The following is a 24,531-nucleotide window of genomic DNA, read 5'->3' on the forward strand; positions in this document are numbered from 1 at the left end:
GTGGTTGTTTGGAAACCGCTTCTGGACTTTCTGCATGTAAGAGGGGAGGAAATGAAATTTTGACTTTAGGTTTTGACAATTAAGCAGATTATTGTCACGGAAATGGCTTATGATTATTTCGCATAATTAAAATGTGATACTATAACTTTATGATGTATCTTACTGTATCGAAAAAAGATATGTCATTGCTTTTTCTTTTCCCTTCCCTCACTTTATCCCCTCTATTCCCTTTCCTTTCCATTTTTTCCATTGTCTTTTCTTTATTTCTAGTTGTATTTTGTATTAAGAAAAATATTTTATTATATATATATGTGTATGTATGTATGTGTATGTGTGTGTGTGTAGGGGGTATACACACACACACACACACACATATATACACATACATATATATATATATATATATATATATATATATATATATAGAGAGAGAGAGAGAGAGAGAGAGAGAGAGAGAGAGAGAGAAAAAATACCACATAAAATAAGGTGCTATGATAATTCAATCTAGATGTCTCCAATGATACAAACCATTCCATCAGCCTCAGATTAAGTTAATATGAACTGCTGCCTTTAAATACCTTTAACCTAAAGAAAATAATATTTTACCATCTGGTTATAATCATGTGAGAATGAACAACAGAAGCCACCACAAAGTATTTCTTATGAAAACTGAAAAAGTTAGTCTATCTGGACACCAAGTGAATATAAAGAATAAACAGTCAAATATCCTTTTGGTTCATTGAAGGCTATAAATCAGTCCCAAATTCCATCCTGCGTTTTATGATCATGAACTGTAAGCCTTTTGATACTCAAGTATTTCCCAGCTTATATAGGATCTATTCTACAGTTAAACTCCTCACACATGTTAATTGCTGAATAACAGAATGCTTTCTAACTGTAGTTTTTTGTTGTTGTTTTGCTGTTTGTATTTTAAGTAATGTCAACACTCTTTCTGACAGCCTCTGTTCTTACACCTGTTGAATATTTGGACAAAGGTATTTATTTTGTTCATATGGTGCAACAAGAATATCCTGGAGCAATATTAGAATGTTACAGATGTTTCTAGAATCTACTTTACTGGCCTCATCTTAAATGAGTCTTCCACTATATCCCATTGAGTAATATAAAATATACATAATTTGGCATTTGGCATTGCCATTATTAGTGTATCTAATTCCATCTGCAAAAACTACAGGATAACAATCTAACTGTACTATAGAAGTACAGTGGATAATGTAGCTTTGGCACTGTTCAAGTATGGAAAAACAGTGCTCGGCCAATTTTTATTTCACAAACCAGAAAAAATGTTTTTATCTTTGTATGCATCCAGATAAAACACAGATTATGATCAAGCTAACTTAAAAATTCTAGTAAGAGCTTTGTTCAATAATGTATATCAGTTGTTTCCTCCCTAATTAATACCTACTGAAATCATAGACTATACCATTTTTTCATGAATCTCTTTTTGGCCATCTTTTAAAGAGAATATTTGGAGTTGACTATTTTATACTCATGTAATAGGAACATATTGTAACAGGATGACAATATCACTAACCCTTTGTGAGTGGATTAAACTAGAAACAACGAACTCAATCCTCTCATATGCTAGTTTAACCTTTTGTGCTATGAACCCTGAGCTAATCCATACCACCCTTTATAATCCCTTCCACATATGACAATCCTCTATTTAGACACATATATTTTTCAAATGCCTTTGTTGTGCCAGTAAAAGACAAATCATCCAAAACAATGCCGACAAAACTTCCCATTCTCTTCTGTTTTGCACTGAATAAACGTGTAGGAAGCTTGTTTTCAATAAAGTATACATATTGCTTAGAAATTGTATTTTCACACCATCTCAAAACTAACATTTTTGTGATTTGGAAAACACAAGTTTCCCATATTAAAGTACATACTGAAATAAATATATCTGAACTTTGATTACACAGGGCGTCTAACAGTCTGTTCTACTAATAGATTGATGATAACATAGAAGTTAGGGTAAATTGTGATTATTATTATCAGCTGGAAAAAAAATAGAGCATAAAAATTACTTCATTTGGAGTGAGACCAGAAATTATTGCCTCATCCTCATTCAGATGTAGCCAAATCAGATTGTTCATCTGATAAATTCAGAAAGTCTATGAGAATAATATCACTGTCTTTGAACAGCCGCTATGGTATCATTAAACTGCCAAAATAAACCGTTACACTGAGGTTAGAGGAAAGGATTTTTGAATGGGCATAAACAGAAAACTGAAAAGATGAGCAATAAGGATTGTGAAACGTTTTATCCCTCTCTCTTTTTATCTTTCTGAAGTTTTATGAGTAAACATTCAGTACTACTCTAAAAAGAATGCCATTTGATACAGCAGTTCCATAGTTGTTTAATTCAGCTTTCCCAATGTGAGATCCTCCATATACGGGTAGTCCTTGACTTACGACTACAATTGAGCCCAAAATTTCTGTTGCTGAACAAGACCTTTGTTACAGGAGTTTTGCCCCATTTTATGACCTTTTTTGCCACAGTTGTTAAGTGAATCACTGCAGTTGTTAAGTTAGTAACACGGTTTTAAAAGAATCTGGTTTTAAGTGAATATGGCTTGCCTATTGACTTTGCTTGTCAGAAGGTCACAGAATGTGGCCACATGACCCTGGGACATTGCAACCATCATAAATATGACTCGGTTGTCCAGTGCCTGAATTTTGATCACGTGACCATGGAGATACTGCAATAGTCATAAGTGTGAAGAAAACCAGGTCACTTTTTTCAGTGCTGCTATAACTTTGAATAGTCACTAAATGAATTGTTGTAAACCGAGGACTATCTGTATCTTCAACTTCATCTCCCAGACTAAAATGGCTATGCTAGCTAAGAATTCTGAAACTGACAGCCAAAAAGGAAAAGAAAAAAGAAAAAGAAAAAAGAAAAAGAAAAAAGAAAAAGAAATGAAGTTCTAGGCATTATTTGAAGGAACTAAAGATTAAGACTGTTAAATGTAAAAGGAAGGAATATAAAGTTAGCTGAGTTGATCAAGTTTAAAAAACATACGTTGCTATCTCTGGTAACCCTTAAAGTTTTTATTTATGGTTTTTTTTTATTTATTAATGATATTGTTGATATCAGAACTGAAATGACAAGTTTTTAAGGTTTTTTTTTAATAGATAAGAGATGTGATATGGGAAGAAGAGATAATTTGTTGTATTTTAACTGAGGATGATAAGCTACTAGAATCATTTATACTTGTGATGAAAGGGGAAGACATTTCTTTATATACTTCTTTCTCTTTACTATATTCTTATTACTTCTTTTCTATTTTTCATTTCTGCAGTCTATTTTTCCTTTCTATGGTTGCATTTTTATGACTTTTAATAAAATTACTATGAAAAAGAAAGTTAATATTCCAGAGTTGCCCTAATGAAAATAAATAATAAAGGTCAAGTTGTCTCCAAAAGTAAAGAAGAAGAAAAAAATGTATAGAGGAATTGAATGAATCAGTGTCTATCTACAGCAAACTGACTTCAGTCATTTTTCTGAAAAGGCTCCATTGTTCGGTAGACCAAGGGTTATGTACAGGTGCATACTGGAGCCTGATCCAACAGATTTTGTTCATGCCAATCAAGAGATTCCTGAAATATGTCAGGCTGAAGAACTAAGCTCCTAATGCCTTAATTTAAGAGTGGGGTGTCCTGATGCTCCCTCCTTCTGCCCAGGGAAATCCAGGGTATGTGCAGGTGTGCTTTTGGTGGAAGAAGCAGCAGTAAATAATCTGTGACAAGATAAAGCTAGAGATAAACTTATGAGTTTGGCTTTGATTTGTGTAGACAGTGGATAACTTAATTTTATCACAGAAAGATATTTATATTTATATTCTGGTTTTAATTACAGGTTAACTGACTTGGCTGTCTTTGCTTCTGACATTCCTGGAGGGGAAGGCGACCATTCTCTCTCATATGAATAAAAAAAAAAAAATGGCTATAAAACAAAAAGGAACAATGACCGTATAGGCTGGAAACATGTGGAGAAAGGCTTTCATCCTGCAGTGGTTAGACAATGGCTAAAATTTTGATTCCATCCATCATCTATCTATCTATCTATCTATCTATCTATCTATCTATCTATCTATCTATCTATCTATCTATCTAATGCCTACATACATAAAACAGACAATTATATCTAAATGGAATATCTGATTTATGTATGTAGACCTTTAATGCATGTATTTGTGTGTTTGGGGAATCTTACCCTTCTTTTTACTTTTTTCGGCCATACGCTCATTTTATTTTTGTTTCATTTATCAGTTTTATTTTTTACTTTGGCTATGGGCAATATCCACTAGCACTGATGATGTTACCTAGTTAGGGTAATGAAACGTCTGCAAGAAAACACGCTAGCTCAGAAAGCACCAAGGATCTCTCATGGGCAATATTCCCAGCAAATTAATCAGCCAGACTGGAGTAACGTTCTGTAAACTGGAGACACAGTACCAAGCTCACCCATTAGAAAGATATTTCAGTATTTACAACCAGAATGATGGATCTAAGGACAAAACCTGGAATCTTCTGGTCAGACCCTAAGGAGGTGGGAGCTCTGCATTTGTCCATTTTTTTTCAGTTGATGATATAGTCCTGGCTGTTTAGATGACATAGTTCCTCTTGCAGGGCTGGGAGCAGTGGTGGGATTCAAGTTGCTTTACCACCAGTTTGGTGGACGTGGCTTGGTGGGCGTGACTTGGTAGGCGTGGCTTGGTGGGCGTGGCTTGGTGGGTGTGCTTTGCCTAACGCAGGTGGGCAGCTTTCTCCACGCCAGCTGAGACCTGTAGCACCAATCAGCTGAGAAGATAAAGAAAAGTGCAAGGGTGAGTGGGAGGGCCAATCCTGTGCTTTTCTCTTCTTATTCCTCTCAGTTGATTGTGAGGATTTTTTCCCCTCCTCTCAGCTGATCACGGGAGGCTTTTTTTACTACGGTTTGGCCAAACCGGTCCAAACTGATAGCATACCACCACTGCCTGGGAGTGTTTTTAGGCAGAATGAAGATTACTAGTCTAACGAAGAGAAGGACTAGGGGTGATATGATAGCAGTCTTCCAATATTTGAGAGGCTGTCACAAAGAATAGGGGGACAACCTGTTCTCCAAAGCACCTGAGGGCAAGGTAAGAAGTATGGGGTGGAAGATCATTAAATAAAGATCCAAGCTAGAACTAAGAAGAAATTTCCTGACAGTGAGAACAATTAATCAGCGGAACAGCTTGCTTCCAGAAGTTGTGGATACTCTAGTTCTGGAAGTTTTCAAGAAGAGATTGGATAGCCATTTGTCTGAAATGGTGTAGGGTCTCCTGCTTGACCAGGGGATTGGACTAGACCTCCAAGGTCCCTTCTTACCTATTGTTCTATGTTGGTGTTTTTGGAGTTTTGTAGAAGAAAATTAAATGTTTGCTATTCATTGCATTCTTACTGCATTTTTTTAAACTGCCATATTAAGGTGGTCTTCTGAGAACTTGAATAGTTAGCTTGTTGGTTTGGCTAATATGCCTCTTGACTGGTAGGAAAGGGCCATTGTTTGCTACTCTGCCCCATGAAACAAAACGTTTTAAGACAACTCTAGCTTACCTTACTGAATATGAAAGATTGTGAAGAAACTGCTGCATTAATCTTACACTGAACATTGCTCAGATATTTATATAGCTTTTAAAAATTCATTGTTATTTATTTATTTAAAAATTAAACTTTTATTATAATTAAATAATATTTTTGTGAGAGTAATGCTTTGCTGTATGATTACTAAAGCCCAGAATTACATTTATTTTGATATAGCCATCAAGGCCTACCATTGACTTCTTCTAAAGAAGACCTTATGGAATATTATCTACAATGCAGAGTATGGAATGGTGGGTTAATTATATTGATCTATAGGTGATCCTTTTGTTGAATTCCTACCCTAAACAAGATGGGACGGTGGGGTGGAGAAATTGTTGAATTGATAGTTTAAACTTTATGGGTTTGAAAAGCCAAGTGCTATTCTCTTAAAGAAGTGATCTTGGGATATATTTATTTTTCTTTGCAAGAACGCTGGTGGTATTTATAAGCAACTGTCCATAATGTTGGGGTTGAAATGTCAAGGGGAGAGAGATTTGCAAGTATTAAAAGGAGTAATTCATGTAAGCCACTTCAGCAACAATAGCCAAGATTAAACCTCTTCACATTGACTTGGAAGACCTATGAACTCTAGGGTTAAGTGGGATATATAACAAGTATCTGACAGCCACATCAACAGACCCCTCAGTCTTGACCTTATGTTACGTGGGGCAACCTGATCCATAGACTTGTTAAAAAGCCAAAAATATTTAGATTTAACCTTGTTTCAAGCCCGTTGGCTTCAGCAGGATGGTTCCAGGTTAAATCCCAATGGTAGTTGTTAAATTGTTTATGACTTATAAAACCACCAATAATTATTTTGCATAAAAGGTTGGGACAGGAAATTATCTATTCTCCTGAAGAAATGTTGAAATTTGTAGATCCAGGTCCAAGCTTTAAACCAAACTCAAAATATATGGCCTATACTTATTTTTTAAACTATGTTTATTGTTTTTATATCTGTTTGTCCTTTAGTCACCCTCTCTCCCCTCTATCTTTTTACCATTCTTGTTTTCTTTTTTCTTTGTTTCCTTTGTTTTTCTTTTACCATTCTCCTTGTTTTCTTCCTCCTTCCTGCTTTTCTTACAAAGGATTGGGGTTAGTGTCCTTTGCTCCTATAACCTACGCCTGCCTTCCTGAAGCAGCTACCAAACCCCAGTGTCATTCTGAGGGCTCTGTCCATGCCTGCTCTAATCCTCCCAAATTATTTAGTCCCTTGGCCTAACCCTTTGCATGGAAATGAATATCAAGTAAAGCCCGTTTTAATTTCCCAATGACATCCTGGTCAAGTCTCACCAATATATTGTGGGGAAAATTTGAACAGATGGAAAAAGTAGGAAGAATAGGAAAGACAGAATGGCAGCAATTGTTTTGGTACTCAAGGAATGAAGTTCTTGAAAGCACTAGCAATTTTTTTTTTTTTAAAAGGAAGATGACAAAGACATGGTCACTTAAAAATATTATTTAACACAATATTTACTAAGAATAATGTTCTATAGACATCCTACCTTACTGAAACTCAGGTCAGGAGCCCTGTGATATCGGTTCTGTTATGATAACTTTGGTTGGACCTTAATCCAAAAAAGCCATTCCTAATTGCTGATGTGGATTGTGAGTTGTTGCAATCAGTGACAATGTTATTTGCATGCCATGTAAATATGAAGTATCAAGGGTGAGACTCCAGTAATTTTTTCCCACTGACAATTTCCTTCATCAGTAGAATCAGAGGGTCCTTTGATTCTTCCTCAAAAGATTTAGAAATTTACCCTCCCATCCGTATATTTTCAAAGCTATTAAAAGGTTAGAAAACACTCTGGGACAGATCCACAAAGCAGGCTAGCTGCAGGAGAAATAATATAATACTGGATTTCATATTAGGCTTTTCTGAAATGCAAATTTTTGGCTAGTCTGTGTCTGGTAAGGTTAACAACATGCAAATTCAATTATTGCAGCAGACAGATAAAATCATTTGCCCTGAATCATTTGTGTTGCTTTTTTCAGTGAACAAATTGCATGATGAACTGAATCCCATTCAAACAGGGAGCTACCTTATTAGCCAAGTTCTATTTCATTGGATAGGAGGAGAGAAAAAAAACTTAGGGTAAAATGTGAAATTGAAGGGTAGGGAAAGAGCATATAAACTACAAAACAAAATTCTGTTAAGAAAACCCAAAGTCAGACACACGTACAGAAAGAGAGATGAATTTGCAGCAGCATTGTGTTTGCTCCGTTACTCAAGAGAGAAAAAGAGAGAGATGGGATGGCCATATATATATATTGTTGTCACTTGGCTAACAGAAAGAAACAAATAATAATATTTGACAACTAGTGGCAACTGCCTGAGCAAAAAGGAAGGGAATTCTGAAGGTTAAGAATATTTGGAGAATTTGGGGGTGCATATCTAATGAGCCAACCAAAAGTTTGGGTTGGTAATTTTCTTTTTCTCCGTACCTAACCATGAAAAGAACTGACGTTTTTTCAGGATTGATGTTGCAACCCTTTACATGAAACGGAACTATCTCTTTGACACAAAGATCTAATTCCTGTTGGATAACATTTCAGATGGCTGTGCTAATCTTTCTTGCATTTCTAGAAAGGGCCATTTTGTGTTAACACTGGCAACTCGTTGCTGGCTTCACAATTCCTGCTAGCTCTTTGCTACACAGATCAAACATAGTTACAAAAGCCTTTTTACTGCCATCTGCTGGACGGAGTTTATGTTGTTGGGCACCTAAGGGACTGGGGATCATGGCAGGAACAGGGTAGATGGCAGTGCAATACAACTTGCAGCTGCCCGGTCAAACAATGCTGTTGGAATTTGACAATTGAAAGATGTGTGGACATCAGCTCCCAGAATCCCCCAGTCAGCATGAATTTAAATCCACACATCTTTAAGTTATCAAGTTTGATTATTACTGGGTTAGAATCCATTGCAATATTAGCCTATGTCCACAAGTCTGTGATTGCAGTGGCATATCCAGACCTGGAGATGAAATGGGGAATCCTCAATGCTGAAATATTTTTGAGGTTTTTTTTTATCTTACTAATCCTTTGGTGTTGCCTTATTGTTCATTAAACTGTAAAATGAATATTCTTGTTTGTCCTTATGTTGTGCGCATGCATGGGGCACTAAGGAGAAATATGATCAGTTCTGGCATTCAAAAACTGAGCTGGGCGAGGAGTTACACATGGATGCTTGCAATTTTAAGTATAATTCTTTAGGGCGGCTTCTTATAATGCTTCTTATAACCCATCAGCGAGAAAAAGGGAGAGGAAGCAGGAATTTCTTCCCTTTTGTCTATTTTCATACCCATTCATTATGATACAAAAATCAATAATGTCCAACAACACTGCAGTATTTTATCGACATTACGACTAACACAACAATGCCTATCACAAGCCACCATGATATCAAAGTGACATGTGTGCCCACTCATGGCAGAAGCACAGAGGAGCTTCTGGGTTGAAAGCAGAGTTGGTATTCAGCAGGTTCTTACCAGTTCTGGAGAACCGATAGCGGAAATTCTGAGTAGTTCGGACAACCAGCAAATACCACCTCTGACTAGAGATTTTATAGTATCCTTCCCCTGCCATGCACACCAAGCCATGCCTACAGAACCAGTAGTAAAAAAATTTGAATCCCACCACTGGTTGAAAGGATTATCTGGTGACATCACCATTGTCCTCGGGATGCCCAGTTGGGGAATCCTTTCATTTCCCCAGCTGGAGTTGGAGTGAAGGACAAGAACTCAACCCTGCTCCGAGCACTTGGGTATCGAACGCAGACTTGCTAATCTCCTGCCCAGCATTTCAACCACTCAAGCCACCATGTTCCTACTTATATAGTGATGTTATGACATTTAATATAGTTCTGTAAGTTGTGTTATTATTTGCATGATGACAGCACCATGCAATGTCCTTTTTATCTCCCTTGCCATCTTCATCCATATAATCACTATACTGTGTGTGATATTAACAACTGATAAGTGAATATTCTCCTTGTGCTTGGAGGAAAACCAACAAATTGAAGTTCAATCCAGGCAAGACAGAACTGCCATTAGTGGGTAATTTACCTAATTTAATTGGCTTCTCAACCTATTTTGGATCATGTAACATATCATGATCAAATTTATGCAGTGTCATGGACATTCTTTTAAATCATTCTCTGTCATCAAAGAAAAAAATTGTCCTCCTGAGATCATCTTCACTTAAGTTGGTGTACTGGTTATAAGCTTATTTGAATAGATGTAGCCTCACTGTAATAATCCAGAAACTTGTTTAGATTGCTGTAATTTATTATATGTGAAACTGTCCTTGAAGACAATTTGGAAACTTTACTAGTATAAAATACCTCTTCAGAAATATTGAATGGAAGTAGGCATTATGAATATATTATACATATAGTATTCTCCAAGTCCATTTATAATCCTTATTCATTTATTAACCTATAAACCTGTATATGGGAGCCAGTTTGGTGTAGTACTTAAGGCTAGAAGGCTAGAAACCTGAGACTGTGAGTTCTAGGCACAAAGCCAGCTGAGTGACCTTGGGTCAGTCACTTTTTCTCCTCCCTAGGAAGGAGACAAGAGTAAGCCAGTCCTGAACATCCTACTAAGGAAACTGCAGCTAGTAGCCCAGATAGTTGCAAAGAGTCAACACTAACTTGAAGGCATCAAAATCATCATCATCATCATCTCTAAAATTACATTCATTTATAAAATGTATTTAATGGCTTGGGACAAACATATTGGATAAGGCATCTCTTCTTATAGGATCCTAACCATTTCTAAGGCAGTATTTCCCAAATTTGCCATAGTCCAGATGTGTGGACTTCAACCCCCAGAATTCTCACCAAAGGCTTGACTGATCCGAGAATTGTGGGAACTGAAGTCTGCACATTAGAATGTTGTCCAGTCTGCAAAGAAGTACCCTAAGATCATCTCAGGCAGTTCTCCTATGATGAGAGGCAACTCGTAACTATCTGAGGCTGGATCTTTTCAATGGCAGCTCCCCACAACCTCATCCACTACCACCCCAAAAAAAGAAACCCCGGAAAACCTTCACTGGGAGAAATGCCTAATGTCATTGTTATTGTCTTCCTGATGCCAAGTGAAGATGTTTCTACTCTGTCATATATTAATGTGAAACTTCATTTATATACTGCAGAGAAAATTCTTAACTACTGTGGTGGCTCCTTATTTTATAGTCTTTTTAATTATTGTTAATTGTGAAAATTAAATTGTTTTAGAATATTGCATCTTAAACTATGAAAAATCAATTTGGCAGGATGGCATGGAAAATTGTAAACTAAATAAACACACCTTATTTCATTAAAGACATTGGCCAACCAGGTAAATAAATACAAATAAAATAAACAACGGGTAATCTATTATTGATAACCAAGTTGAAAATATGCCAGCCACTTGCAAGTTCTGAAAGAATTTCTTTGTAAAATACAAAATGATAAAAAAGAAATGTTCCTGGTTTCTGATTTTTTTTTTTTTAGGTTTTGTCATAATACTTAAATGTGCATATGTATGCAACTCCAATGCAACATAAATTCTGAAAGCGGAAATTTTATCCATTTCAGTAAAATATACAGTATTCTGTCTACTAAAAAACATTGGTACTGATGCTAGTTTCCTAGCCCAAGAAGAACAGTCCACACAATAATTTTATGCTTCAGGGTTTTGCCCAGTTTTTATTAAAATGTTTGGCTTGCCAAAATAACTTCATATGCCTGCAGCCCCACACATATTTATAAACCAAATAACATCTTCATCATAACACTATAAAGGACCAACAAAAGCAATTTCTCACAGGAAAACAGCTAATTATAATCAACCTAGAATATAAAGGGTACTGCAGTTCATATTCCAATAATTAGGGTAATAAATTCAGTCAAAGAATACATGAATCTGCTGGAATGGATACTAATACGCTGGTGGCAGCCAACATGTCATCAGGAACATATTTAGGGAAACAATTCCATGTTTGACTCTTCTTCACAAATCTTATTTTGCTCTGTTTATGGATAGCATATTGGCATGATTGGTAGACTTTGAGCTTACAGTACAACTTATTTATTTATTTATTTATTTTATTTGTCAAAAGCTTACAATATAACAGAAACAAGAACAAACATAAGTTTAAATACAAGAAATAGGAACTAATAATTGGGGACAATAGGACAGGGACCGTAGGCACGATTGTGCACGCCCCTTACAGACCTCTTAGGAATGGGGTGAGGTCAATAGAGGTTAGTTTGAGGGTAAAGGAATGGGGGGTTGAGCAGGTGACAACAGAATCAGGTAGTGAGTTCCAGACATAGACCACTCTGTTGCTGAAATTGTACTTCCTGCAATCGAGCTTGGAGTGGTTTACATTTAGTTTATATCTGTTGTGCGCTCTTGTGTTGTTGTTGTTGAAATATTCACTAACTGATAAGATGTCGTAACATATGATTTTATGTACTATGCTTAAGTCTAATCTTAGTCAGCGTAGCTCAAGGTTGTCTAAGCCAAGAATCTCAAGTCTGGTGCTGCAGGGTATTCTGTTGTGAACAGAGAAATGTAGTATTCTTCTGGTAAAATACTTCTGGACTCACTCAATTGTATTTATGTCTGATATACAGTGTGGATTCCAGACAGCAGAGCTAATTCAAGTATTGGTCTAGCAAAGGTTTTGAATTCCCTAGTTAGCAAAACAGTATTACCAGAGAAGAAGCTTCGTAAAATTAAATTTACAACTCTTAATGCCTTTTGGGCAATACGGTTGCAGTGAGCTTTGACGCTTAGATCATTTGCTTCATGATAGCAACAAATTTCAGTGCAGTGGCCTCAAGGCCCAGTACTCTTAAATATCTTCAATATATTAGGCCCAGTAAAATATAATAAATGATCTAGATGAGGGAATTGAAGGGGAAATCATCAAATTTGCAGACAATACTAAATTGGCAGGAATAGCCAACACTCCAGAAGACAACTCAAGATCCACAAAGATCTTGACAGGCTTGAATACTGAGTCCTATCTAACAAAATGAAATTCAACATAGATAAAAGTAAGGTTTTACACTTAGGAAAGAAAAACCAACTGTAAACTAGGTGAAACTTGGCTTAATGCCAGTAACTGTGAAAGGGATCTTAGAGTCCTAATGGACAATCACTTAAATATCAGCCAACAGTGTGCAGCAGCAGCCAAAAAAGCAATGCAATCCTAGGCTGCATTAACACATAACACATTCAAAAATGTGAAAGATAAATAAATTTCAGGATTTCTAGCCTGAAAATGTTCAAGAAGTGGCTGCCTTCGGCAAGGCATTTTTATTTTTGTCCTTGTCTATAGGCAAAACATCGTCAAGCTGAACCCCTGTACTTCGGGATTAGGAAATCAGCCCTTCAGAAGTCGTTGAATTTTTGTTCAATAAAAAATTTATATATATAAAAAAAGAAGTCACTGAATTTTAACTATAAGCAAAGCCAGGGGTCATGGCTGACAACAAAGAAAATGAAAAGTGTTGTGCAGCGACATTCAGAAACATTTCTCCAACTGCTATATTTCGTGTGGGGAACTATTCTGTGGGAAATAACAGTATCCCCTTTTCTCCATTGGTCCCAAAACATACCTAAGCGTTAGCAAGACTAAAATATTACAGCTGCCGACACATCTCTGGAGGTCTGAAGCTGTTCAGAGTTATTGAGGCTGATGAATTATCTTCTTCTCTTTTTTAACCGATTTATTCCTGAAGCTGGGATAACTGCTAGTTGGTTTCTTAACCCAATTTATTTTTATATAGATCTCTATTGATTACAATCTGCTGTCTACTGTAACCTTCAAAACATTGTAGAATACAGAGCAATATGATTTCTTGGAGAGATAACCAGCTTTGTGTGTGCAACTACACCAGCATGCCAACGTATACAATAATCCAATTCTATAGGGTCAGGGAAAATTTCTGACAGAAACAAGTCAGTTCAGGTAAAGATACATGTGCATACTTTGCCTAAGAGAAATATTCTTGTCACATACAAATCCCACTATTAATCAAAAATCACATTACAGCTTCTGGGATGAAGTTTCCTTTACTCCTCTTTAATAATAAGTCCAAGATAAGATAAAATTGGCAATTGTATGTTTTGTTCTGATGGAAGATAATAGCCAAGTGGTATAGAAATTTGAGTTACAAGAATACATTCAAACCTGCTAACAGGCTTTCATTATGTGGTCTTTACCGATTCATTCATTACACATTTTCTACGTATATAGAAAACTTTAATTGGAAGTTGCTTATTACATTGTTCGAAAATGTTAACTCAAAGTCCTCTTTAATTCAACAATCATTTACAGCAGGACAGCTAATTTAGTTCAATAGCATGATCTTTTGAAAAAGGCAGGAAGAAAGACCAATTCACCAACCATGTTGCTCAAAGGGTATTGTTTGACAGGACCCATAGCTTGGAAGAGTTTTAGAAGCGAGAGATTTACTTATTCACACTTGGGACTCTTTGTAGAAAATGTTCACCTACATAGGCTACAGCTTTAAAATGCAATCCTAACACTCTTTCCAATTACAGAGCAAGCCTCACTAAAAACAAGGGAGTGTACCCAAGCAAACCAGCCCCAAGATTTCCTAGGCATCGGATTCTGTGCCATAGGCAGAATCTCTTTTCATCTGCCTTGCTCTTCCTACCTACCTTCCAGTGGTGGGATTCAATTTTTTTTTTTTACTACCGGTTTCCATGGGCATGGCTTGGTGGGCATGGTGTGGCTTGGTGGCCGTGGCTTGGTGGCCTCGGCAGGGGAAGGATACTGCAAAATCCCCATTCCCTCCCGACCCTACAAACCTGCTTTCCAGCTCCGTTCTCCTGTGCAGGGCAGCAAAAGAAGACCCAGCCGATCAGCTGGGACTCAGGAGGCAGAGAATAGATGGGGGCAGGGCCAGTCAGAGGTGGTATTTACCTGTTCTCTGAACTACTCAGAATTTCCGCTACCGGTTCTCCAGAACTGGTCAGAACCTGCTGAATACTACCTCTGCTACCTTCCCTAGGTTTACATATACAGCATAACAAGACAGGGCTTCAGTGACAGAATGGGGAGAAATCAGAACACCCTGTTTACCTTGGTCTGCAGTGAGAGATACCATGAGACCACACGGAAAAACTAGATTCTGTGGCCAACAAGCTTTAGTCAAAATTGATATACCAGAGGTCCTCTCTTAGCAACTCTTTGAAACTACAACTGGTTCCTCCAAGTGCTATTTACAACCCAATTTTGGAGTTCCAATGGTGACTCTTCCCCCCCTCCCCCCCCCCACACACAGTCACAGTCACATGACTGCACTTTGGACACTTGGTAACTAGCTCACCTTTATGGCCGGTTGCAGCATCCCATGGTCACACAAAGCAATTAACTATAATAAACTTATGAGGGATCGAGCTGAGGATGAGAAAGCCATCTCAGCGTAGCATTACAAAACTCTGCTGCAATACACAACCCCACCTGGCAAGTGAAAGTGATACGTCCTACACAGCCACAGAGACTGGAATATATGTATATAATAGCAATTATTGTCAGAGCATCTCTGATGATGATTATTTTAACAGCAACTAATTTTGAACAGAATCATTGATCCTTGACCCAACATATTTCAGAAGATGAAATTCCCGGTTAGCTATACACTTTGAAGAGGAAGCAAATATGTATAAACAGGCACACATACATACACACATACGCAGGCGCCCTTCTGTTTCAAATTAACCCGTCAAGATCTAGTTTTAATGCTTAGATCCTCCAAAGGATTTTTTTTTTAATCTGTTAATATTGGGGAAGAAATACTGGCTGTTGTCTCTATGACAGAACTTGCTACATTCATTTCCAAAGCAAGATATTGCATTGAAGCAAGAGTGTGCTACTTGAGTTGAAAAACATGTTTGCCCCTGATATGACTTATTAGGGGCTACCTTCCAAAAACCAAGTAAAACTAGTTTAACGTCCACCTCCTTAATAAACCCAAATTAATGTGTATTTTAAAATGTTCTTTCTTCTGTCACTTTATGATTGAAAATTTAGTGCTTTTTGAGGGGGAGTGTTTCTAACAATATATCCAAAGCTTTGAGGTGGGGGGTGCTGGCCTGGAGTTACAGGTGAAGCACACCTGTGTTAAAATTTAACATTTGATACATCTTGTGGCTTTTTTTCTTTTTTGCCTTTTTTGTTTTAGGAAGACTCTTTTCATAGAGAGGGCATGTCAAAGGAATTTGGAGTTTGTCAAATTTATGTGTTGAGTATTTCATCTTGAGAGCTACATATGGGGAATGGGAGATGGGAAACACTCAAAGGGCTTGAAACTTATAAAGGCACTTGCTTTTATTCTATTAAAAATGTGCTTTGATGCCACATGTAGTTTGCTGGTCATTATTTTGCAAAATACAAGTACAATGAAAGCATCCATATGTTGTACAGTTATGGAAAAATACCTCACCCACACACAACTACTTATATCTTTATGGTCAGAGCAGTTCTCTGCCAAAGTGTAAAGGGAAATGGAAAGATATTGGAATGAAGATTGTGGGACAAGGAGTTTGTTCTTCTCTGCAATTGTTGTGGGGGGAGGATTTATATTTATATGGATGCACAGGTACATGCATAGGTACAGATACATACTTTATGCATATATGCATGGATATATATATATATATATATATATATATATATATATATATATATATATATATATATATATATATACATAGACAGAGAGGTGTGGAAGCAGTACTTAAGGACATTAGCAGACCTCGCCCGAGCGCGAGACAAACGCTGAAGAAAAAGAAGAAGAAGAAGAATATATATATACACATACATACATACATACACATACACACATACATAGTTTAAGATAGTATATGGTTTATGTGAAGGGACTGCATAGCAGCTGTTCAGATAAAGTTAGAGACAGTAGCACAAATTTCTAGCCCTAGTAGACCATTACATATATCTTGGCCAATAGATCTTAATAGAAGGTGATACAATAAAGGAAATTGAATGACGTGTTAAATGTGGTTGGCAGGCATTCAGCAAGTTAAGCTTAATTTTCAAGAATAACTTCCCATTATGCCTGAACAGAAAAATTTTCAAACAGTGTGTGCTACCTACTCTAACATATGCCAGTGAAACATGGACACTAACCTCATAATCAATACAAAAGCTACAAGGAGTGCAAAGAGCTATGGAAAAATACATGCTCAGCATTACAAAACAAGATAGAAAGACCTGCACATGGATTAGAGAACAAACAAAGGTATATGATGTCATCAAGAGAGTAAAAGAATTGGGCTAGTCACATGGCAAGAAGAACTGATGGCATGTGGATCAAGGCAGTCGTAGAATGGATCCCACTTGATAAAAAGCATCCACAAAAGAGACTTAAAACAAGATGGATCAATGATATCAGAAAGTATTGCGGGTCCAATTGGAGAAAGAAACCTCAGCACTGTATAGGCTGGAAACATGCGGAAGAGGCCTTCACCTTACAATGAATAGACAATGGCCAAATGATATTTAATATTCAAATTTACACCAGCCTTTGTCATTATACATAAAGAAAGAATGCAAGATAGTCAGGAACACAGGAATATCATGAGGTAAATTAAACAATATACAGAACACACAGAAGAAAATGGTGGGGCTAGGGAAACACCTTTCAGCAACCAATCCTAGCATAGATTGCCTCATACATGAGTCAGTACTCTTTAACTAATCAACCACAACAGTGTGTTCTGGCCTATTGTACACTGTTCTGTTCCAGCTACTAAATTCAATATCCTAACAATTTATTCGTTGAGAGTACTGAAATCTTGGGGCTACAAGAATAATGTTTAATACAAGCAGATAGTCTGAAAATATGATGCCTTTTTACAATCTAAATCTTAATAAATTGAAAAGCAAACCAGGCAGCCTTACTATGCCCTTCTTGTCTGTGTGGGACACCCTTGTTTCCCCCACTGCTTGACTATGGATTGATTTGTTCTCACATGCCCTATCCTGCTCTTGATTAATGCAACGTTGGAATGAGAATATGATCAATGGAGGTTAGAACAGTAGTCTAAGACCAGATTGGAAAGCATATTTTGCTTATGAGAGCAGACTACTCCTTTATTTCTTTAAAATGGGGCCAAAGCAACCTCACCTACCTCTACTTCTGCAAATGATAGGCTCTAGTTGCCATAAAACTGGAACAACCTTAAATGCCTCTCTTTCCTAACCATACAAATCATGAAGAAGCAGCTTCTTGAATGAGAAGGTAAACATCTTGAAGAAAAAAACAAAAAAAGGCCAGTTGCCTTTTGAAAAAGCACCTTTGACCTGGATGATTGAGAATCTTCATAGACAACCATATGAATCAGATTTTGTTTGTATCACAGTATTCTCATGTTTATCACATATCACCACTGCACCCATCTTTCTAACACTAATTATTTTCTAAAACCAACTCTAGTGCTTGTAAGCCCAGTCAATCATGTTAATAATTATTTTTTCTATATACCCCACTTTTATTAGTTGTATAAATAAGTCAAGGCAGCAAACATTCCTAGTGCTCCTTCCTCCTCCTATTTTCTCCACTATGCATATTTGTAGATACATCCAATTGGAACCGAAGAGTCATATTTTCTCAATGAGTTGCCAATGGGGCAGCCCATAAATTTTTGACAGAAATATTTACTTTCAAGTTATAGCTTGCCCTAAAAACCTGGTTCTAGTAATTTTTTTTTAAATAAACTCCTTGATATATTAGGATATAACTTTTCCAAATAAACTGTGCTAATTATAGGTTTCTAGAAGCATAATCAAGTATATTCTTGAAATCCATTTTTAAAAGCACTTTAATGTTTTTTCTTGGCCTTTACTTATTAATCCAGCTGTTTTGTATAGAGTACTTTTCAGCTAGCTTTTTTTCTTCTTGCAGTCATTTTGTCAAGCTTAAGTCAGGATTAATTTGGCTGCAGGTGTCAAATAAAAAAAAAAAACCCTGCTCTTCCCACCCTGCTAGGAACATGTGGGCAAAACGCAAAAACATGACAGGTTGGTGGTCCAAATGCTGGAAGAGTAAAGCTGCAAATACATTTCTTGCTCCACCTGGAAAAGTTTTTACTTGCAAGTTGGACATAAGAAAAGTGGCACACTGTTTCCCAAAATCCCCAGTGAGTGTAAGCGAGTGATTGGAATGGGCTTAGGTGTAATTGCAATACCTCTGACTTCATAAAATAGAGAAATTAAGAACATTCATAAATAATACACAACAGCTATTTCTGTTGGCCAATTTTCCAAATTAATGGACTCTTGTACCACAGGCTGGATCTTCTATTCTACCCTACATTTTTCATTTGCAACGCTTCCCACTGCCTGAAGAAATATATGAGTTCCTTCACCGGTCCCCCCCCACAAATCTGCTTCACACAGAATAACCCTTTACCCCTGCCCGTCTGCAACTCCATCTTTACAACTTTGCTTGTTGATTTGTTTGGACACCATCTGCTACATATAATAAGTCGAGTAGCTGATAAAATGTGCCAGCGGTGAGAAAATGACCATAATGTTATGCTCCATTTGAGGGGATACAACAGTTTGAGGGGATTTCCTTCTCTCTACAACAGAACAGTGCAAATGGCATGTTGTCTAAACAAGTTCTCTCTCACTTTTGTAGGGTTGCTTTTAAAATCACCCTTTGAAACAATTTGACAAACATCCACTCTTTACGAAGGAGTAAAAGAAACCCCAAGCAAATATTTAAAAATATATAGACACATTTTTTAAAAAATGTTTCTAAATCTAGCCAGTAGCATGAGTTCAAATTATTCCAAATATTGAACATAGAGTTGTCCTCTATGACAGATGTCCCCGTTTTCAATTTTTCTATGTTTTCATCTTTCTTGAAATAAATATGAATGCACGAGTTGGCAACAGCTACAAATGAGCTGTAAAAGTCTGCAGCTTTCAGGTAGGAGACTGCTGAAAATGGAAGATATGTCATGGCATAGAATTACCACAGGGTGGTGGAAGCAGTGCAGTTCCCCTTATGCACTAGGGCAACTTCGAAAGAAAAAAAGAAAAAGAAAAGAAAAAAGGGAGGGGGAATCCCTCCTGGAAGAATATTTTGTGAGTCACTTTGCCATAGATTTAGTTAAAAAGAAGAGTGTCAAAAAATTAAGTTTAGTTCATGGAAAAGCCAGATGGCTAAGCTCTTGACCTGTTTACAGCCTTCCTGCTCGCTCGCTCTAAAGCCAAAATTACACAGATGACAATATTCTAATGTTCTGTGGAATGGCACTGAGTTTGAAATAAATTAATTTTAAGTCCACTTTGGGGGGCGGGAGGGAGAGCAGGCTAATAAGGAGGGGCTATGTGTGCTGAACTGCAATCTGGTTGTGAGGAGGGTGCTGGCTCAGAGCTCTTTGTCTGAGATCTGACAAACGAAATCTTTTGCAAGAATCAAGCTATGGTTTCACACCAGGCCATGTATACAGATAAGAACTCTTTGAGTCTCTTGGATGTAAAGTTCCAATTTCAGAATCCTTTACTTGGGATCTACTTTGTATGTGTGCATATAGGCATAAGGGGATTGGAATAAGAGTTTAGGGGCATGTTAAATTCTCGAACAATATTGTTCCATTCTATATCCAGTATGTGCTAATTTGGCAATAAAGAGAAAGAATCATAATGACAAGCATTAGCAACTGGATAGAGTGGGTAACTTGCTGTTAATAGAATCTTTTCCACACTAGCCATGGTTACTTAAGCACTGTTTACAAGATGATCTATGGATGCTAAACTATGCCTAATAGATTGCAGCTCAGGTTCAGTAAGGTGTACATAATGCCACATTTAAAAGGTTTGATAAGAGCTGAGCAGGATGTTTCAAAATTATGCAAAACCTCTTTCAGATGTGTTTTCCATATTAATCTCTTCCTGCTTTCATTTCAGAAGAATGGACAACAGCAACAACAAATCTGAACAAGCCATAGTGAATAAAACAGGTGAGCCTTTCAAGGCAATATACAGAGGTCAATAATGTAGCCTTAGTAGTACAAGAAGGTCTTCATTGTGAGGGCAAAAAATCAGGACTAATTTGTTAATCGTCACTTCTGAAAAAATCTGGAAAGGGATGGAGAGGGGGGAAGTATTAATTTATATTTAAAACTGTCTAGAAAGTTTAAGTTATTTCTATCCCCCCTGCCCAAATCTTTTTTCTCAGCCTTAAAACAGAGTTTGGGTTTTTTATGGATATACAACATTTGTATTGTAGTACTTCTCTTTATAGTATGATTTGTTAGTTATTCTTTTATTGATGAAGTGTCTACATCTGGTAAGGTCTACAACCGCACCTCTTTGACAGATCCAGATGTTGTGAAGACAAAATACCTCCTGTGTAAGAAACAGACTAGAATCAAGATCTGTGAAGGGTGTTCTTAATATAGTTTAAAAAGGCATCAGTCTTAAAATAATCCCAACATCTTATTTCTCTGCCAGATCTTTGGGGCTGATCTTTTGGAGCTACTCTTTAAGGTAATTTTGTGTTTCTGTGACTAATTCAAATGCCTTAATATATGAACCTTAAAAACAGCATGGAACCTTCTTTCTTACTTGGTTTATCACATTGATAACCCTCAGAGAAAACATGTGTTCAGATGATATCTGAAAAGGAGTTATACAGCTTCAGGAATTGGACACTACTTGGATGGCAGATCTCATAATAATCTTAAATATACTAATTGTAGTAGATCCTCATTAGTATTCCTTGGCAGTGCACCGGAGCCTAAATTTCTGTAGGTGAAAATTGGTGTTCGGGTGCATTTTTTTTTCGTCCTCAGTTTGATTTTGCTTTATATACAGATTCTGGGAAATGGGAGAGAGATGTGTGAATTTTCCTTTGTGCATTTACTTTACACAGTGAAGAGAAGGGTATGATTTGTACCATAACTGATTATGCTGAATAATCTAGTTTTGATCTTGACCTCTGTAAAAAAATTTTTACTATGTATAAGAATCCTAAACCCATCTCCTTAAGCTATGTATTCTGTAAGCTATCAAGATCTTATTGTAGATCTTCTGGGGGAGAATGTACTATACAATTGAAATTGTTACATTAAAAACTTAGTCCTCAAGGCCTCTAATTGCTGAGGAGTCCAAAGCTGTTTCTAAATCATAACTACAAAAGAGGGGGGGGGTTAAAACAAAATGCATCCCACTTAACAGATTATTACTGCTGCAGTACAGGCCTGTGGTCTGAAATATACCAACTTCAACACAGTTTTGTGTCCACGTCTTAGATCTTCACAGAGCTGCCTCTAAAATCAGGGCTGTTTTGTATAACTCCAAGTATCTATCTATTCAATGGACATAGGGAAAGTCAGTTCTGTACCTTTTTACAGACTTAGCATGTCTGTAAAATCCATCATTGGCAACTTTCTCTAACCCCCACCCCACCCCAATAAGTTTTCACACATTATTTTGGGGCAAATGAAAACCTTTTACCTTTTGCTTGCTAGAGAAGATTTACTGATATGTCTCTTGTCTGTTTTGCAGATGTGCCTTGGTGAACTTAACAGTAACACAAACTGTCGTCAGGGCTGTCTTCAGATCTTTGGAATCGTTTTTGCATTGCACAGTACATATTTTATTAGATGTTTGCTCGATCAGAATATATATCTAGGATTTGTGTGTGGGCGCGTATGTGCCTGCCATTGTAAATACTTTTGGTGCAAGCTGCTTAGTAATATGCAAGGTTTTTGTATTTCTAAGTGTGTATTGACAGATACGTAAGGATTTCCAGGACAATTAGAATAAAAGAAGGGTTGTGGCTTAATAATTCTTCTGCCTTTTAAATTACTTGTATAAAATACTTCTTTTATAGAGTGCCAGTTTGTATTCAGCCAAACAATTAAATAAGAACATTTCCATCTGATGCTTTTCTCATGTCTTTTTTTTCTTCCCAAACTCTTATACTTTTATAAATTGTTGCAAATGTTTTGATTAATCTGGCATTGTTCTATAAGTAGCTCATAAGTTAGAGAATTCTAAGGAGATGAGATATACAGTATAATGCAAAATTGGAGTAAGAAAACCCATTTTTTCCACTTTGTCAAAGCTAGCAAGTTACACATCATGTCCATTCTTTCATGATCCAGTTGTATTTTTAATTATTCTTTTACACTGGCACTCTGAAGTATTAGTTTCAATATGATTGTTATTTTTATTGTGATTTTTGTTAGGCTTCAGTAGAAATAGCTTTTCATTCCTCAGCTATATTTAGAAAATATCAGAGCTATTTAACTGGATAATCCTAAACATATTAATTTGTGCCAATGAAATCAAAGAGGGCTTTTCAAAATTCAAATAAATATATTATTGTGTTAGTAATATGAAAGAAAATAAAAGAGACAAGAAAACCTTTAATACTCAGGCTTGGATTGCTTAGCTATTTGAAAAGAGGAGGGTTAAGTAAAGAAAAACTAAAATGTTATGATAAGAATATTGCCCTTTAGTGTTATTTCATGATCAATGTCTTAACAGCCAGCTGCTTTTAAACAAACTCCATTCAAAATTACCAAATACATAAATACCAAACTTACCAAAACTTTGAAATCAAGAATACCATTTTTTCCTTGTGATTTTAAATCCACAAAACAACAGGTTCAAATATCTCACTTTTTGAATCAGAGCTATAGACTTTTTAGAGAAATTTATCCAGCGCTTAAATATATACCATTTTAGAGTTCAGAATGGTATTTTGGGGGGGTGGGGGGGAATAAACATTTAAAATATTTAAAATAATATTTGGACTGTCTTTTAATTATTTCATGCCTGTTTCACTCCAGCTATCAAAAACAAAAATTGGTTCAAATGTAAGTGTTCTGAGACATAAGTTTTCCTTTAGAGTTATAATATTGAAAGCACTAACTGTAACAAGAGACAAATACAACAGCCTTAAATTTAATTTGAAATTAGCCAAACCAATTATGAATGACTTAATACAATTTGGGGCTTAAAAGGAACCACCAGTATAGCCAGGTTTAAATCAGTCTGAGCTAAGTCAAAATGGATGTCCGGGCATGTTTTATTTGATCTAATGCTCTTATCATTCAATTATGAATTATTTATTTTACCAACCTTTTCTCTTAAAAAAAAATAACATCCAGAGAGCTGAATTTTAAGTTAAATTGGTTAATTTAAACTGGTAGAGGAAAACCTACAGAGCTTTGCAACATCATAAAAAATAATCATGCAAATGATTATTCTCTCACTTTTAGAGAATACACTCTACTTCTAATTAATGCCAAGTGTCTGATATGTCAATCTGAATCTCCTTAAGAAGAAGTCAATCCTGCTGAAGTCAATGGACTTCAGTGCCAAGGAATCATTTTAGGGCTATAGTAGAATTAATAGAAAGGTACAGATTACAGAAAGAAAAATGCTCCTTTATGCTTCCATTCTTTTATCTGAATGGTTGCTTTGTTCTCTGCTGAGTTAGTAACTCAGTACCTGCTTCAGCGCTCTATATCAGAGTTTGGGAAGATGGTGTTTTATTTTCTAGCACTCGCTGCTTCTAACAATTTGTTTTATAATTATGCTTTTATTGAATCTGTTTTTGTCATAAGCTGGTTGATGGGGGGAGGAATTGCTGTTAAAGGTAAAGTACTAATGTCTTAATTGCATAGCTTTAATTACATTATTGCTCATTTAAATCCCAATTTCTTCAGAGGGCCTATTCTAAGTACAAGTCTAGATGCAATCCAGCAATGATCAGTGAGTTAATAAATTATGTAAGTGAATATAAATGAACAAGACGACTAGATGAAAATGAAACAAAAATCAGCGGTAGCACACAGAGATGTGAGCTTAAAA

General features: G+C 36.4%; 2 long non-coding RNA genes across 2 annotated transcripts in view; both read left to right on the plus strand.

Annotated features, from left to right (window-relative positions):
* Nucleotides 1–20,625, plus strand: part of LOC148128010 (uncharacterized) — a 94,677-nt gene extending 74,052 nt beyond the window's left edge. The window contains exon 3 of the long non-coding RNA XR_015740807.1: nt 20,611–20,625. This is a non-coding gene — a long non-coding RNA (uncharacterized LOC148128010). The remainder of the gene's footprint in view (nt 1–20,610) is intronic.
* Nucleotides 20,616–22,395, plus strand: LOC148128011 (uncharacterized). Its single transcript, XR_015740808.1, has 3 exons — nt 20,616–20,663; nt 21,157–21,192; nt 22,213–22,395. It is a non-coding gene; the product is annotated as an uncharacterized LOC148128011 (long non-coding RNA).
* Nucleotides 22,396–24,531: the final 2,136 nt, after the last annotated feature.

The sequence above is a fragment of the Pseudonaja textilis genome, chromosome 1 (genome assembly GCF_049901715.1).
Source record: "Pseudonaja textilis isolate UNSWEBS1 chromosome 1, rPseTex1.2, whole genome shotgun sequence".
NCBI lineage: Eukaryota > Metazoa > Chordata > Lepidosauria > Squamata > Elapidae > Pseudonaja > Pseudonaja textilis.